The sequence below is a fragment of the Chelonia mydas genome, chromosome 7, assembly GCF_015237465.2.
Source record: "Chelonia mydas isolate rCheMyd1 chromosome 7, rCheMyd1.pri.v2, whole genome shotgun sequence".
NCBI classification, from domain to species: domain Eukaryota; kingdom Metazoa; phylum Chordata; order Testudines; family Cheloniidae; genus Chelonia; species Chelonia mydas.
In genome coordinates, this window is record NC_057853.1 from 12,423,411 (window position 1) to 12,440,196 (window position 16,786).

The 16,786-nt window shown below is 39.6% G+C and overlaps 1 protein-coding gene across 16 annotated transcripts in view; it reads left to right on the forward strand.

Moving 5' to 3' along the window:
- The window catches only part of CHL1 (cell adhesion molecule L1 like), a 194,568-nt gene that overhangs the window by 37,783 nt on the left and 139,999 nt on the right, over nt 1–16,786 (forward strand). For all 16 annotated transcript variants that reach the window (XR_006292260.1, XR_006292261.1, XM_043551564.1 and 13 more), the window contains one exon: nt 11,667–11,748. The gene's annotated coding sequence lies outside the window, so the exon portion shown is untranslated. The remainder of the gene's footprint in view (nt 1–11,666; nt 11,749–16,786) is intronic.

Consider the following 16,786-nt stretch of genomic DNA (forward strand, 5'->3'; position numbering starts at 1 on the left):
CTCACTACCTAACTTACATGTTACAGTTTCTTTGGCCTGATCAATTATTGTCTGGCTATGCCGAAAGGACAGGAGACATTTGACATGGGTTTAATCCAGCCGCAACTTTATTATTAGATGTCTGGGACTACCCAGCAGATAACCGTGTACAGTGAAGGTAACCCCATGTTTATTCTGTAATTACCTGGGGGGCTTTTACCAGCTCCCTCTCTTTTTCCCTCCAGGCCCCTCCAACAAATCCATTGCCAGGACCGTACCATCCACCCCCGCCCATAGGAGGGTTAAGGTGGGCTATAAGAATGGGGGGTTGGCTCCCTGCTGTACCAATCATAGGAGTCCCCAACCACTCCCCGTTCATTCCTTTAATGAACACCTCTTTTTAAGTCCTTTTACAAGCCATTTATCCGGTCACTGTGTGCCTTTCCTATGGAATACCTGCACTGGACATCCGCCCTACACTTAAATAATGAGTTGCGATATATGGCCTACCACCCGTCGTGCCATGCCTGAACAGAGCCCTTCCTGAAACCTGGTGTGGGGAAGGTGAAAAAACCCCAACTGCACCAAAGCCAATCTGGTGGTCAGGGAAAAATTCCTTCCCAGCCCCCTCCCACGGGGCTGCTAGTGTAATGACCACAGCAGGTGTTGACCAAACCTGGTATTTTACCACCTAAAAGGGAGGGAGGGTGGGTCCTGGTTCAGCCTTGGTCCGTGTAAAAAGGAAGGCTTTGGGCACACAGCTGCCTCTTTTAAACCCTGCATTCCCAAGGGGTAAGTCAGCAACCACGCTGTCCCTTTTTGCAGCAGTTTTCCTCTTCTCCCCCCGCCTCCTCCCCCACCAGCCGTAAAGCACTGTTCCCTTCATTCAGCCATCCAGCCAAGCACGCACGCGTGCGTGCGCACACACACACATATGCTTAAAGGGCGGTCATTTGTGTAACTGACCAACAACAACATTGTTACAATTGTATATTCCAGTGTGAATTTTCAGTTCAGCATTGAAAATTTGCAGTGGTCGGTGATACCATTTGGAATTCACTTTTAGGAAATATTCAAAATTCAGTCTTACAATTCATTTTTGCTTGAGTCCTTGAACTAGCACAAACTGTTCCTTCACTAGAAACACCACTCAACGTGAACATGAAAGGGGTGCTGACACAGTGAAAGCAAGTTAGTTGTATAAATAAATTATTTGTTGATATTTGTTGAGTAATAAATATCTGAATAACCTTTTTAGATATTCTTGTAAGATTACAGTTTGATAAATACTGTAAAAGGAAGACAGGACGGTGCTTCAATGCAACTATATAATAGGTATGAAATAGTTGTCATATGAATTACGTTTATGTTGGAGATGTGGAAAAGGGCAGCTCAAACTCATACAGTTCTGCTTAGTTGTTGTTTTTAAAGACATGGAAAAAGTTAGAGACCCAGTCCTCAGCTGGTGTAAATTGGTATAGCTCCACTGAAGTTCAAGGGAGTTATGCTGATTTATGCCAGCTAAGGATCTGGCCCAGAATATCTACTCACAACTATATATTTAGAAATTGTTGTAATCTTCAAAATACAAGAGTGAATTGTATGAAATTTTTTTCCCCTTAAATCCCAAAACTTTGAATATGAATACATATACACTGTGAAAAAATTGTTCTCCAGCATCTAATATAAAGTTGTAGCATACAGCATTATGTGACTTTATATTACCAGCCCAGAGGGAATCCTCTTTTTGATATATATAAAAGAAAATGCATATCATTCAATTTGCATATACTTTATTTTCCAAATGAGTTCAAGGAAAGGTAGTAGCAAAGCAATAACAGTAGAAATGACTTATGGTTGATATGTTGTAAAAAGCACATGGAAGTGTGCCCTATACCACAGGGACTCTAAATGCAAAATCATTCTAACTAATAAGCATATACTAAGTGTGCCAAATCCTACCCTAAGGTGTACACAGACAACCCTAGTGCTGTCAATTGAATTTACTGACTTTTATTGACTATCAGGATTTATTGACCCAGGAGGTAAATATTGACAGCGGTGATTCCTACCAGTCAGAATTTTCCTCAAGAGACCATAAATCTTGGTGTTCACTGAAATTTAAAGTCAATACATGTACATGTATCATAGAATTGGGTTTAATTGCTGAGCACTTACCATGATCATTAAATATTGCTACATATCGGGCATGAATTTATTTGCCCAAACCTAATTTACGTGGGGAAAAAAAACACATGTACCTAGCAAGTAAGAAACCTAAGTGACCATTTGCTTAAATAAATATTGTACCTGATTTACTTCTGGTATGTGTCAATACAGCCTTATTTCTGATTATTGGTCTTATTATTTTATCAGCCAGAATCTGGTCCAGTGCATTGGATTGACAAAATATCTTTCTGTCCTGCCTTATTTTATTGGTACTATAAATCCTAGAGACAGAGTTTAATTTGCCAATTTCTGTGTATTGCTATTACCGATTATACAACTAAGTTGAGCACGTCAAGATTCTCTTCACTTTTAATAATGCTCTTGGACGGAAATAAGTGGAAGATTTTAGATACTTAGCTGCTTTGAGAGTTAGTCTGTATTCACAAAAAGAAAAGGAGTACTAGTGGCACCTTAGAGACTAACCAATTTATTTGAGCATAAGCTTTCGTGAGCTACGAAATCGGACTTCACATCCGATGAAGTGAGCTGTAGCTCACTAAAGCTTATGCTCAGATAAATTGGTTAGTCTCTAAGGTGCCACCAAGTACTCCTTTTCTTTTAGCTGGTTTGGTTTTTTGCCATAGTCATTAGAAGTTACTGTATTTTCGATTATTCTCATTATTTGCTACATATCAGAGTTTTCCGTATTTATCAACTTTTAGTTCAGTTTAGGTAAGAGTAAATTGGTAACCTGTACACTTTAGAGGGTAAAGTTTGTTGAAAATAGGAATTTCTGTCCCATGGGAAGTTCCAATATTTCATAATTTGTTTTCATCCTGAATTGGAACAAAAAAGAAATTTCAAAAATTTCCAAAAAAACATAAACTGGAAAACGTTGAAATGCTGCACTTCAACATTTTTGATAAAAATGAAAGGGTCCAACATTCCTGAATTGAAACATTTCACTTCAGCTTGTAGAAACAAGTTGAAATGTTTTATTTAGGCTTTGTTTAACATTGAACTGCATCCATCTCCATTATGAGAGATGTTGTTCGGGTGTCCAGTGCCACCATTGTCCTCTGTGGTCAGAGCTCCCTGGTCAGACTTCATCTCCCATGAGGCACTCATAGGAGTTCTGGGATTCACCACACTGGTTGAAACAGAGGGGAGACAGATGTATCACAGTATAGGTAGTCCAGCCTGAGAGCCTGGTCTGTAGAGGAGATTGGGTGTATGAGGTACTGTGGCTGCTCAGGAAGACAGATTGATGCTGGACTGATCCAAAATACCATATTTTTTTTAGATGACAATTGAAACATTTCAGCAGAATAGACATTTTCCCATAGAATATTTCAATTTTGCAGAATCTACAATTTCTGTTGAAAAACCATTGCAACAGATTGTTCCCAACTAGCTCTTCTGGATTAATGTAGAGGAGAATATTTCACCCCAGCAGTAAATTAAAAATAAATAGGTCTCGGATAGAATCCTACCAAAGGGTCTCTTATTTATCAAGGAGTCTTCAACAACAAATGAAAGAGTCAACCCTACCCCTTAATATGCCCTGAATTCATGTGCACTTGTTATATGATTTTGATCCACAGACTTCATTTTCTGACTTCCGTCAATGCTAATAGATTACCAAGCAACTGTTTCATGTCACTATTTTAAATCTTTTGCTCAAAATATTTTACAGAAACATCACAGCACTTGCATACAGCAATTTGCGTTCAGTGGGTACATTTTATAAGACTGTTATCTCTAAGTTAAATCTGTGACTTTGAGAGAACTTCTTGTCTGATTTGTTCTGTTACAGTTTGTAATGGAAAATGAAAGAGTCCAAAATTAAGAGTTCAACTGAAAGCAAATCTACTGATATATTTCTTTTTTACCACATTCTGCTCATATTGACATGAATGGCCAAACCCTACATTGAAAGAGAGACCCTTCAAAATAACTTTTTTTTATTATGAAGTATATTTTTTTCAATATTCATGACTTTGTATAAAAGTAGCATGACAAATGTATAAAGGGTAAACCTCAAAAATGCTTTTTTGCCAGTGGACTTGCAATTGTGAAGAATAATCCATCTTTATTTTTACATTGCATGTCAACTAAAATGGATGTGTACATTTTCCATTGTTACAAAGTTAGCTCTACCCCACTTTTTAAAGATTAAATAATTAAAAATGAGAACTTTTACTCTTGGATTGCCATCTATGTCATCATTGCAGTTATGGCATGTCTTGCGTTCATTATATAAGTGGATGATGATTATTTCTAAAACTTTGGTTTCATGTTTTTATTTTAAAAGTTAAAGCCTCTTTTCTTTTTTTTTTTCTCTCCACATATGAACTTTATGGCCTTTGAATTAAACTGTAGACTTAATCACAAATTTCTCTCTAGTTCATTTCTCTCTTACGTGGAATCCAAAACACCACTAAAATGCGTTGTCATTTCAAAGACAGTGACTTTTTGAAAGGACCGTGGTTTATTCATGTGATGCTGCACTGTTTACCAAGTTGGTTCGTAAATAGTTTCCTTCTGTGACTACACCCTCACCCCCCAAAAACTTCTTTATTAATATGCAGGTGTCAGGCTCATTCCTTACTATTACTCCATAACTCTTACTAAAGTCAAGGCCAAGTAAGGACTGCAGGATTTGATTCTTCACTCCCCTGTTATACACAGAGCAGTGGCAAAAGTTTCTATGGTCCACCCTGTAGGACGTCCTCTGGTCTCGGAGTGTCTGGTGTGAGGAGCCAGATGTACATGGCTGCATGAGTGAGTTGGTTATAGAAGTTGTTTACTGCAGCCTAAGCAACAGGCTGATATTACCTTTGGCTACCACACCCCCATTCATCTCTTTACACTTTGTTAACCCTTCAGTGCCAAAGCCTAGTAGTCATTTTCTTCAATAATACAAAGCAACTTTGTGCCTGGTCCCCTGGGTGCACAAAGCTGAGAGGGATGGTGGGACTACTTCCTCCACGAGCTCCTGGGAGCATCCATTGACCCAGAGGGTCAGGAAGAAAGTAGGGCTATGTCCCCGCCTTCTTTGCTCAATAGCTGGCAGAATAGGAAGGGCATGCAGGGGCATGATGCCCCATGTGTGGGGTCAGGCATTTAAGGAGATTATCTGCTCCTGGTGCTCCTTCAGGGACAATGCCATTCTGCCCCACCCCGAGAGCAGTGTTGGGGCTGTCAAGAACAATATAACTCAGCACAATGATGCCTTGCCCTGGAATGTTAGCTTTTTATGGAGGATCTCACAGCCATGAGTAAGACTATGGGAATGCAACGACTCAAAGTTCCACAGCAGACCAAATACAAGAAACATTTAAAAGTTCAGATTCCAGTTAGCATAATGTATCTTACATGAGTCTATACTTATCTGTGGTACAATAAAACACCATTTGAAGTGTCTCAAGGTGGCAGAGATCCAGTAACACAGCTCTGTTGCCATCTGTGATGTGGCACAGGGAAAGGGGGTGTGGCCACAGCAGAGCTGCACTCCTGCTATTCCTGGCTGCTGGAATTGCCCCTTGAGACCACAGGTGGCTAGATTTTAAGTTGCAGCAATTGGGCTGCTCTAACTTACACCAGAGGTCGGTCAAACTCCTAGCTCGCCCAGGAATAGGGGAAACACAAAGATGGATTCAAGCCACCTTTGTCTCTGCTCCTTTTTCTTCTGCACCAAGCATAACTCTGCTGGAACAGAGAATCACACTCAGTGAGCAAGCAGCTGAAATGAGTAAAACCCTCAAATGCTCAGTCCCCTGGTTGGAAACAAATCTAACCCCTTTAACCCTTTTGAAAATTGGAAGACGTGAAGCAATTCTAGTAACAGTAGTAATAATTAATGAAAAGATGCAATTGCAAAGCAGGGAGCAGAAGTAGCAGTGTGAATCTAGTTAGTAACACGCACGCGCGCATGCACACACACACACACGCACACTATTTCCTGTTTTTATTTAATCCCTGTAGATCTAAGAAAGAGGTGCATTTCATCACTTAAAAATATATTCTAGCCACAGCAAACCTTGAACTGTAGATATGGTTAAAACTTAAACCATTTCCCCCCTCCTCTTTAGCAACTGGGGTTCAAAGACCAAGACAAGTTTTTAGCACAGTACAGCACACATTCATTTCTATCAAGGAATATATTGTTCCAGTAATACCGCCGTTTCTAGTAGCACACTAAATGCAATCACTTGGACTTTGCAGCTGCAAACTCATTGCAGCTCTGAATCGGCCATATGGCTATTGATATGCACAATGAACACTTATAATAATAACTGTCCTCTCCCCATTTAAGAAACCATGCACCCACAGCACCACGTCTCTCACAAATCATCTCCTTTAGCCCTCTGTAAAATAGGCACTTGACTTTTAAACGCAAGCAGCTTTTTAAAGATATTTATGCATTTCCCTGAGCAAGGGAAAACAGCAGCCTGTCTATGCCTGCTAGGTAACCCACGCCTCCAGGAATAACAATCATGCTTTTCTATGGAAAGCATCATTCCACACTGAAGAGTCTCGGAAATAGATCACAGAATAACATTTCAACATTTGGATGACAAAAGAGACACAGGAAAGCATAATTCAGTCTCTGCTGCAGACAGGTGCATTCTTGTAGACCGGTACATTCCTTACAATATTTCCAGGAATTCAACTCATCTTCCCAATGAAACAGTATAGGACACAGTCCCCTATTCCATTAAGTGCTACTTGATTCACAGAGAGGTTGAGGTGGGGGAGAGGCGGAGTGTGTGAAGTAGGAATGCTTGAAGGCTGCTGAAACCTGAGGATGTCTTAAAATGGACACCGTTGTAAAAATCTTAGGGCCAAATTCTTAGCTGGTGTAAAGTGGAGCAGCTCTTTTGAAATCAATGGAGCTATGTTGGTTTACATTAATGGACAATTGTGTCCCTTCTTAACGTTAAACATATTTAGAGCCTATCTCATTCTGTGTGTGTGTGTTACACAAAGGCCATCACAATGGGGATCCAATCTCAATTTGGCCCATAGGCATGACTGTAAGTGACAGGGTAAATAATAAATTTCCATTACAGAATCAATTCCTAATCTCACATTCCTTGTCCCTTTAAATATCCCATTGCTATACGTGTGAGATTTTTGGAGGCACAAGGAATGTAGGATCAGGTCCAAAGTCACATTCATTTCCCTAGGTTATGAAAGTAAACTCAGTGTACTGTAACAATAGAGAAGCATTGACTGATTTCTAGTGGTGTCTCTGGCCTCTGCATATGAGTACCTGACACAAATTAAAAAGAATCAGAACATTAAGCAAAAGCCGTTTAGCATAATACTTGCAGATCTAATATAATAAAATAATGGATATAGTTTCCTCATATACTATCATGCATTTGAACCTAATTTTATATTAATGATAATGATTATCCCCCTTTTAAGAGCATCATTGATGGTAATAAAGCATAATAACTATACTATTATCCAGAGTTACTTTAGACTCCTATACTTTGATTCTCCACTGCCTTTCATCTTGAATAGTCACTTATGCCTAAGCAAAGCGGGTGCATATTGGTGCCATTCTCATAATTTTACATCCACTTTGCACAGGTGTGAATGGCTTCACCAACCCTAAGCTATCTTATGACCTTCTCTGGGATGACTCTGCTGGACTAGACAGCATATTGGGGGCAGAGAGCTAAGGCCCCACTCACTTAATGGGATGGTAAATATTAGCTCTTGCTCTCCGCACTGCGAGCAGATTAGCAATGCAGATAGCCCAAGCAAAGAAGTAAGGAGGCTCACTACACCCCCTTACTCTCTTGCGCTGATATGAAAGGAAGCTCGCAACTGACAACTTCACTTTTTTTTTTTCATGAGTCGTAGGACATGCTCTCCTCATTTCAGGGATCAGAGGAAACAAAAACCTAGCAGAGCCCTAGAGTGGACTGAGGTGATGCTGAAAAAGGAGAATATCCACCTCTGCAGCTTCGTTGTCCACCTTTCCCCCACTCCATGGAAGCTCCTCCACATAGGGCTTTGTTGTGTAGGCATAGGCAGACTAGGGGCCCATCTGCTGTCTTCAACATTCCTTCCCCTCAGATTCTACTGGATGTAGCAGAAAGGTTAATGCCAACCCTGTGTGCATTAATTTACCAATTGTCTCTTCCATCCATATCACCAATAGGAGGCATTGTAGGCATAATGGGGGAGTCAATGGGCAACATGGCTACAACAGAACTCTGTATCTGAATCAGGCTTTTCCACACCTGGTGCTTACACAACACAAAAGAGTAGGGGCCTAACACTAGATTGCCCTGCCCCTTGGGTGGCCATTTAAACCTATGGAGAGTGGTAAAATGCTACTGAATTACATTGGACTACACGGAGTACAAAGCAGCATGGATCCCGGCCCTTCAGTGGTGACTACAATGGAGATAAGGCCATTCATAATCTGCAGAGAATTGCTAAGGAGGGAAGAACCTATTTTAAAAGCATAGGGCTTGGATTGGCTATGTCTGGCACGTGGTTTGTTGCCACTTGGTTTTTTACATTTTAATTGTCATGTCATGTCATTCTATATACAGGGGACCACATCCTCAGCTGGTATGAAATGATATAGTTTATGGTTTTCAATAAGCCGGAGCAGATGGTTCGAAGTGGAAAGCAGGGTGCTAAGAGTGAGTTTCTAAAGGGAAATGACGGCCTCTCACCTGTACCTCTGGTGGAATCCTCTGTTGGTATAAGTTTGTCATGAAGTGGGTAGTCATTTTCCTAAACTTTCCTTGGCAGCCCTCATTATCTCTTTAACACCATCCTTGCCTTCATTTCTATTACCTGTTAACTGAATTTGCTGGAGAAAAGGTTAAGGCCTTCCTTCAGCAAATGTGAATACTCCTACAGAATTCCTTTATATCATTCTCTGGTCCTTTCCTGTCTGCCTCTCTATACTCTTGTCATGGATGACTCTGAGTTAAAGGTTGATTGATAGGTCCAGGTGGACCTCACTTAGTTATAAAGGAAGCAGAGGATTTGTGAAGATGACTTTTTTTTTTTTAATTATGGTCTCCTGTCAAGCATTTCAGTTACTTTTCTGTGTGAATTACAAGTAAGGTAAAAAAAGAAAAACAACCCTTAATAGACTCAAGCAATAGGCTGAAACCTGGGGTGTGAATCTGTCACGCTAGCCTGCTATGCATTAAATTGCCATATGGACCTCCTACTATGCACTAAAAGTTCCATAGTATGCTTTGATGTACTCGGCTTCCAAACAGTGGTACCTTACAGCAAACTATGAAACTTTTAGAGTGTGGTAGCAGGGTCCATATAGCAACTTAGTCTAGTGTCCTGCAGATTTTCACCCGAGCTTGCCACATACTAAGTATCTATGTATATTTAAGGGCTTGTCTACCAGTCAGTCCATTGTGTCAGAGCAGGATTACATTCTTCACTTTGAAGCAGAGATTGATGTATGTGTTCTGTGTATGATTGATTGATTATTTTAAAAACCTTCTATTGACTATAAGGGGAGCTGGATCAAGCTCTTAAATAAAAAGGCAACAGACTCACCATCAGGGCTTTGAACTTATTGGTCTCTTGCATGGACCTACGATGCACCAAATGAGGCCAGCTAGATAGACATGCCTCACTGAAGTGTATGTGTGTATACAGAATTTGGCCATGCATCTCAAAGGCGCTAACCCGTATTTAAAAATGTAGCCATCGGTTTGAAGTACTAACGTACGTGTGTGTGTGTGTGTGTGTCAGAGGCTGGGATTTGTTTGTGGGGAAATAACAGTCTGCCTCTAACTCTATTGGAATAAGGCCAGATAAAGAGATTATCGAGTAGTGTCAAGGAAGAAAAAAGCTTAGCTGAATTTCCCTTTATCACTTTTTTCCCTAAAAATATTTCATTGAATATCTTGTCACTCATGCAAAGATTCTTGATAGTAAATCACTTGTAAAGGTGACCTGCAATCCTTCTTTTTCTCCTTAATGGTATATGGAAATAAAGCCTGAAATGTATATTATGGTTGTTCTCCCTGATTAAAATATGGGACTTGGGAGAGGTGGTTTTAAGTCACCTTACTCTTCCCCGTTTCCAGGGTCCAGCACATATTGGAGAAGCCTGAGGGTGCAAAGCGGTGGTTGCACCTGTTAACGTGGCCCAATGTGTGAAATATCCCTTCAGAAAGAACTCAGTAGTATAAATGCTAAGGGATAGGCACAATAGCAAAGAAATATCACACGTGTGTAGTGTGTGTATATGAGATACAAACAGGTTAATCACTGAAGATGTGCTTGAAATGGAGAGAACACGACTGAAGAAAATAGCTAAGAATATTCCCTTATATTTTTCTTGATCATATACTTCTTTTATATCACCTTTCATCTATTATTTTAAATGGAACACCTTTCAAGCATGCTCCAGATTGCTGAACTGAAGTAGGAGAGACAGGAACAATATATTTTTGACACCTTGTCATAGTCAGAAGATCACAGGTCTTCCAAACCATTCTTTTTGACCCTTTTGAAATCTAGATATCTTAAAGTTATTATATAGATTGAAAGATAGAAGCATGAAAAAAGGAAACTCTACACTGGGGTGATTGACATGAATCTCCCCTAAAAATACACCTTTCTAGCAATATCAGAAAGATTGAGAGAGGTTTTCTATTTGGAATAACTGCAACAAATTGAGTATAGACAGATGCCTCACAGTTTGAATTTCTAGTAGTACTGAATGTGACGACTAGAGAGGATGGAAATTTTTTTTTTCCCAAAGCAGTCTTAGATGAATAGTAGAAACTATTTTTTGCCAAAATGCTTATGATTTCATTATGGGGTTCGATCACCTCTTGTGGCTACTAAGTGAAACAACAGTGGACAGGATGATTCAACAAGTCTTTTCGAACTCTACCAGCTAAGCTTCTTGGAATCATACTTCGTGTTCCATAATATTGTTCAGGCTACCTGTTATGATAGGTTGGAATTAAAACAAAAGTAACATTTTGATCCACAGCTTCAGAATGTATTATTGCATTTTAGTATGATGATATGTTTATATTGCAAAAGCATCGATAGATTGCAATGAAAACTGAGGCCGACTCTGCTCCAAAGAGCTTACAATCTTAAGTGAACAGTGCAGATTGAGTGAATAAGGGAAACTGATGCACAAAAAAGTGACTTGCCCAAAGGTCACAGAGCAGGTCAGTGTTAGAGCCAAGATTGGCATCCAGGTCTCCTGACTTCCCTTCCAGTTCCCTATCTACTGGATCACGTTACTGCTCTTATTGTAACATGGAAAATCAGCCTTCTTTTCTAGTTAAATGTAGGAGAAAAGAGGATGAGATCAGAGACAAACTCAGTGATCTGATGAAACGGGATAAGAACAAAGAGAAGTTCTATCACTATAAAAGCTGTGTCTACGTAGAAACAAAGACTGATATATTCCTATTTGTGGGATTGCTTGTTTTTGAAGTCCTTTTTTATTATTCAAATTGCAACTTTGTGTTTGTCTCCAGATGCAGTAAAGTGGGAAGAATGATCCAGATTTAAAACTGCAGATTGTGGCAGGAGTTGATGAAGAAGGAGCTGAATTCACAGGTTAGCAAACTTCTTTTAAATAAAGATTTGTGTCTTGCATATATTTAGCTAATATTTATTTCTGGAGCATACTAAATACATGGCTCTAAGTTCATTGAAACAATTTACATATTTTATACTTGTATATAGTAGTGTGCTCTCTCTCTCTTGTGCTCTCCATGTATAAAACTTCTTGCATAAATAGCATATCATTTTAAAATGATTGGAAATCACTGACATTCAGAGTCTGAAATATTTATCACTTCAGAATGAAAAGCTTCATGCTGCCAAAATCTAGTTCACAAGTTTGTTAATCAAACAAGTCACAGCTACCTTTGTGAGGCGAAATGACCAAGTCAGGACTTCCATCCTATTATGGTTTCTAATTTGTCAAGAGATGGGGGTTTTCCCTGAAAACCAAATTTTGCTGTCTGATTGGCTGAGCCCTGCAGTGATTTGGTGTAATTCTTGAATGAAAGTCTACAGTTCTCTCCTTTTAACTCTGCTAATGGTTGCCATGTAGACAAATGAGTGACACATACAGTATTCCAAACACCTGAGAAGACTGGATCTGAAGTGGTGGCTCTAGGATTTTACAAAGGACTCCTGGGATGTGCTGAAAGGGGAAAGAGTCTAAAGCATGTCTTTAGTGATGGCATTGCCAACAACTGTAGTTTAATGAAAGAAGGTACTGAAGCCACAGAATTATTTCTGTCCTTGGCTTCTCTAGGATACTCCCATTTTCATAAGATTTCGGAACCCTTAATATAGCTAGATATGCTACTGAGCAAAACATTCATGCTGCCAAAAGATATTTTTCTTTCTTAGCTTTGAATTTAAATTTATATTTTTGTTGCCATTTATATTGTGACTAATTAAATAAAATAAAAAAGAAATTGGGATTACGTTTTCAGTATGAAGAGACTTAACTGTGCAACTCCTATTCACCTTAATAGAGGCCATGTGGCAAAATCCATGTATCATATCATATATATCACATATCATGCTGAGGATTTACCCCTTAACTTTTGAAATGCCATTTATGGGATTTTCTTTATTCAACTCCCCAGCCTTCGCTAATGCAAACAATGACACAGAGAGAATGAGGGCTGAGAACTCGCTTCTTATTTGTCTGTTTTGAAGCTCACTTTCCCTACTTTAGTGAACTGCAAAATACTTCATTTGCTGGTAACATGCACTTTGTCTTTTTAAAAAGAAACCAGTGTTCATCATATGAGTCAACCCATTGACAAACCTTTGATCTTTCCAGCCAGTAAATGTCAAGTCATATGCTAAATAAAAGCTACCCTTTTATGTTATAAGTCCAAAATAACCATAGTAGATATAGGACCAAGCTGCAGAGCTCATTTCAAATGCTATCTGAATCTGGACTTCAGCGAAGGTTAGGTATGTTCCAATTCTGTGTCTTGATTCAGATAATTATTAAAAAAAAACAAATAAAAATAAGAGGTGTGAGCAGTGAAGTTCATTTCCTTTCTTTGTTTGTAAATTAGGCTGCAAATTAGTCCTCATTCAGGACTAGCCACCTGGAAAAGTCAATATGTAAAGGCTGGCCATAATTTGGTTAAGCAAGAATAAAGAGCATGAATTTTTTTTCCCGTCTTTATGATTGGAAAATATATTCTATTCCTCCTGATGTAACTCAAAAATGTATGAATGGATTTTTCTGAACCCTTGACCATGAAACCGAAGCCCAGTCTAGAATGCTTCATCTGAACAAGAGAAATATTTACAAAGTTGGAGCAGGTGACATTGGGAAAGAATTCTAAGTGTAACCTTAACTATATTTTTTTATATTCTAGCTCTTTGGATGTTAGGTAATTGCAAATGTTACCTAACTTTATTGTCCATGTACCCAGTCATACACCTGGGTCCAACCATGAACTTGGTTTAGGATGTCAGAAACATGTGTTCAGGGAATGCTCCACTTTTCTTTTTTCTCTCCTTTTACATTTTTCATTGCTCCTCTCTCTCTTTTATGTGCCGATTCCCCAAATTGTGTTTACACTGTTTTCAATGCACAATCTGATAAGTGACCCCTCTGCACTGCATGACCACAGCATGAACCCGTGTTAATATATGCTATAAAACCATGCCACATAGGGATATATATGTTCAGACAAACTCTTTAGGTTTTTTTTCTATTTCTGTTCATAGTAGTTTAGTAGAATTATAACAGGGCTTTTGATTCATTATAAATGAAAGAAAGCGTGATTGTAACAGTTTTCTTTTATTCAGAGTTCACGATGCTAATCTCTTTCAAAAGGCAGTTGTTAATAAACATTTGTAGTTGACAGCTTAAAAGTTAGTGTTCTTTCTAAATCAGGGCAGTGGTTCTCAACCAGGGCTCCCTGTGGGGGGCCATAAGCAGGTTTCAGGGTGGCCTCTAAGCAGGGCCAGCATCAGACTCACTGGAGCCAAGGGCAGAAAGCTGAAGCCCCACTGCATGGGGCTGAAGTCCAGGGCCCCAAGCCTAGCCATCTGGGGCTGAAGCTGAAGCCAGAGCAACTTAGCTTTGCGAGGCCCTCTGTGGCATGGGGCCCTGGACTTGCTTGCCCTGCTTGCTACCCACTAATGCCAGTCCTGGCTTTTGTATACAGAAAACCAGTTATTGTGGCATAGGTGGGTGATGGAATTTTTATAGCATGTTGAGGAGGCCTCAGAAAGAAAAAGCTTGAGAACCCCTGAATCAGGGCATGATTCATGTAACCGTATTTATGATGTGAAATATTGATATGTCCTTTTCTGCATGCTTAAGAAAGCAAACAACTTGCCTAAGAAAGTGAGTAGCTTTGGTCTTGGGAAAAATGGCTCATTTATTAACACCCCCCTCAACCCCAACTGATATAGGGCAAATTGAGCTTAAGTGCCCTGCATAAGGTTATCATAACTATAATAGCGAATGAATTAAGGCATTAAGGGAAAAATCCTTCAGCCGGTTCTTCACACAGTTATCTTTGAAAATTGATCTCATTGAGATATATCATGTGGGCTAAAGACCTTAACTGATGCATTCAGGATTCTTCCACACTTGAAAATATGCTTAAATCCAGATCAGTATTTAATGCGAACGCCTTAAGACAGTAGTGAAATGACTAGGGCTGTTTAGTGTTTGCAACCCAAGAAGAGGTTCTCTAATCAAACCCACCAGTCTTCCTTATAATCCTAGGTACTGAGCTATCTGTTGGTTGAACACCTGACTACATGCTGGGGAAAAGTAGATTTTCTATCCCATGCCATTGTCTATCCTCAGCTACATCAGAACAATGAGGATGCATATGTGGTCTGAAGGAATTTGATAAAATTTATCAGCCCCATCATACACACATCTCTCCACAAACTTGGATTTGAACACAAGGATGTCAAAGATGGAAGCCTTTGGGTGAAATTTATACCTGCACAAGATCATAGCCATATACGCCCTCCAACAGCTGAACAGTGGAGATCATACAATTTACAGTCCTAAAAGATGGTGTGGTGAATGCACTCCCCAGGGAGACCAAACCCCTCCCAAACTACCCCTGGAGTAGCACAAGTATGAATCACACCGGTCCACAGTTGTGCCCTAATTGCACAGACTGGCCTGAGATGTGGGGCTGTAGTGGTGCATAAAGCCTTGTGTAGATCATTTGTACAGGGAAAATTTCACCCTTAGCTATATAAGATGTTGGGTCAACATTTTCAAAAGCATGTAAGTTGCATTTTCAAAAGTGATTTAGGCTTTAGAGATCCTATGTCTCTGGGACTTTAGGCACCTCTGAAAATTTTACCTTAGGTTCCTAAGTCACTTAGATGCTTCTGAACATACCTGTTATCAGGAGTTGTGTGAAAGGAGATGTTTGTCTAAGTTACAAATCATTAGGGAAGTTGTTTTTAGATTAAATATGCAAGAACATTTGGGTTTCATATGCAGAATACTGAGGAAATGTCTTTCCACTATATAACACTAGAAGTCACATGTTTTATGTACTCATTCCCACTTACACCTGTCGACCTTTCACGTATGCACTTGCAAACAAGTGGTTTGTGCTTTCACAGTAGATGTATGCACAGCTACCCAACCTGCAAGTGTTGAGTTTTGCATGTGCAAAATATGAGAGCAAAAGAAACGTTGAGGGTGCGTTTTGGAAGATCTTGAAAATTTAGCCCAGTGAGCTACTTTTTTGAAACAAAAGGCCTCATTTGGCATTAAAAATCAAACTAAAGGAAAACATAAAAGATTTGCCTACCAATGATTTCCACCAGGCAAGGACTACAGCCAATGGCACATTGTGTAAGTTTGAACATTTATATATGTTTATAACATTTCAAGGACATTGTACTGGGACAAGGGACATTATGCTGATCAGCATTCTCGAGGCTTTATCCTAGGACAAGGTTTTATTTGGCTGGTAAAATAACACAATATGTGACCTGGTTTATTTGCTGGTAAACATGATAGAGTGCAAGCAAATAGTTGTTCCAAGTTATGAAAGGAGGTATCTATCCGCTTACTCAATATAGAGCCTGAATGCTTTTATTTGACACACAACAGCTGCAAAAGTACATTGTCAAATGAGTGAGTGAAGTGCTCTGTTGAGATACCAAACAGTTATGGATCAGACAATAAGAAAAGGAGTACTTGTGGCACCTTAGAGACTAACCAATTTATTTGAGCATAAGCTTTCGTGAGAAGTGAGCTGTAGCTCACGAAAGCTTATGCTCAAATAAATTGGTTAGTCTCTAAGGTGCCACAAGTACTCCTTTTCTTTTTGCGAACACAGACTAACACGGCTGTTACTCTGGATCAGACAATGTCAGTCCAAGCTTCCCCACACTGCACCAGCAAGCCAGGCCTGAAGGGACTAATGAGGGTAGTCCAAAACCCCATTCAGTTTTCAGCCTCTATGCTGAGAATTCCAACAAAGGTGCCAGCTAGCACAAATTGTGCTTTGGCAAGCAGCTATCCATTAGAAACTGGACTAGGATCGCTAACATCCACCATCAAGCAACTTTCAATCACTACCAGCCTGAACTGAGTTTGAATTGATGACCTTGA